We start from the raw sequence: 2128 nt of genomic DNA, 5'->3' as shown, positions 1-2128 counted from the left end.
CCAAAGGTCGATTACATACCTCCAATTTGTTTATAGTTGTTGTACTGTGAAACACTTAAAGTTCATCACAAAATTTAACGTTTAAATTCCAATTTAAGAATAATATTTATGTCATACTGAATTTGGACCTCGAATTTAAATTACAATTGTCGTGTAAGTTGTGGAGTCGAATCGAATTAAACTTTTTTCATTGGAATATAATTTTTTGGTCCATGCGGGGGCTTTGTTGAATCGCAATGGATTTCGAATTGAATTTCAGCCACATGAATTACTACTGTTTACGTATTTGTAAAAAGGTTGACTCAATAATTGTTATAATGCAAGAAAATAAAAGAAAACCATTATGGCCCTTGAGTTTAACGCACTTGTTGGACGACTATTGGTCGAGGGACCAAAAGCATGAAAAAAATGCATACCCCCTGTAACAACCCGTTCCATGTGGATAAAAATTTGACGATAGTAGAAATCATTGGTAACCCACAACTTTTAATGTGGAACGGGTTGTTACAAACTACCCACTTAAATTCCTAACATCCTTCTCAGGCCTTCCCAAGATTCTCTTTGTAATCGGTATGTGAGATTTACCTAGGATGTTACAAACATCCCCCAAAGACTCATCACGTCTGATGAGATTTGTCCATCATCCTTATGGTATAAGAACCGACTTTTTTTTTATTAACCTGCATATCCAACCCGCTATGCGAACCGACTAATCTCAGGGCGACTACCTGCTTTGCAGATAGCCCAGAGTCACCGCATTTGAACCTCCGTGGCCACAAGGGGATTTTTATTCCTCATTGGATTTGAACCTGAGACCTCTTGGTACTTTTGACCTTTGGAGCCAAGCTCAAACCAATCAGGCACCACCCTTGTGGTTATAAGAACCGACTTTGATGTCATTTGTAATGTCTCAAAGCCCAAAGCAGCAGACTCACCCAATATTTCCAATTGTAGTTAAAGTTATGGTGAAAATTATTGGTAGCCCACAATTTTGAGTTTATAAGGAACTCACGAATCCTTTTTTTTTTAATCCGTATGGAATGGATTGTTACACTCCGATATTCTACATAATAAATAAAGTTTATAAAACAATTTTGGAAAAAAACTTACATACCACAAGGACCAAATCCATAAATAATTTGAAATACGAGCATTTTGTCACGTAATTTTAAACTTTAGATTCGAACTTAAAATTTCAATCGAGTTCTATTAATTTGCAAAAAAGTTCCTAAACGCACAAAGTTGCGGTATTTTTCATGTAAGATTTTAAAATTTTAACATCGTAATACATTACATAATTGTCGTTTTCAATGAAGGGTTGAGTTCACGTGAGACCAAGAGTTTTTCGTGAGACCCGTAAGACCAATTTATATTCATTGATCAACTTTATAAGCTAATGATTTAAAGTTGTATGATGCCAATTTTGTGATTATTGAGAAGTCTCATGACAATTTTGTGATTATGAATGTTTAAATTGTAGATCTAATTCAAAGATTGAGAATTGATCTTACAAGTCTCACGAAAAACTTTTGGTCTCACATGATCCCAAATCTTTCAATGATTTTGATACAAATGATACAATTAGAACATAGACATTAAAGCTAGATAATGGAGGTTTTTATATAAATCTCACTTTCATTTTTTATTTATTAAATATAATTTTATTTTTACATATGATTAACTAAATTTAATATATAATGTATTATAAAATATTAAAATAAAATTCAAAGTATATTTACTAATTTTTATTTTTCATGTTAATTTAATATGTCAATTTATATATTCTCTTATCATATTAAAAAAAATAATTAGAACATAGACATAATTTTATATTACAATTAAAAAAGTATAATATTATACAAATACTTATCTTAATAAAAAAATAACATTAAATAATCTATACTATATTATAAAGCATTTGACTAAAACTCTTAAAAACTCTTAAACTCTTAATCTCTTAAACACGCTCATTCCTAAACGATTTCATCCCTATCCGATTTCATCTCATAACTGAATTCATTCCTAAACGATTTCATCCCTATCCGATTTCATCCCATAACTGAATTCGTGTAACTAACTGCAGATAAACACAATCTAATACAGGATAAACATCTCATTTTAAATATAA

This window comes from Cynara cardunculus, assembly GCF_001531365.2.
Source record: "Cynara cardunculus var. scolymus isolate 2C chromosome LG 13, CcrdV1, whole genome shotgun sequence".
NCBI classification, from domain to species: domain Eukaryota; kingdom Viridiplantae; phylum Streptophyta; class Magnoliopsida; order Asterales; family Asteraceae; genus Cynara; species Cynara cardunculus.
The sequence above is the reverse complement of the archived record's forward strand: the minus strand, read 5'-3'. Positions refer to the sequence as shown.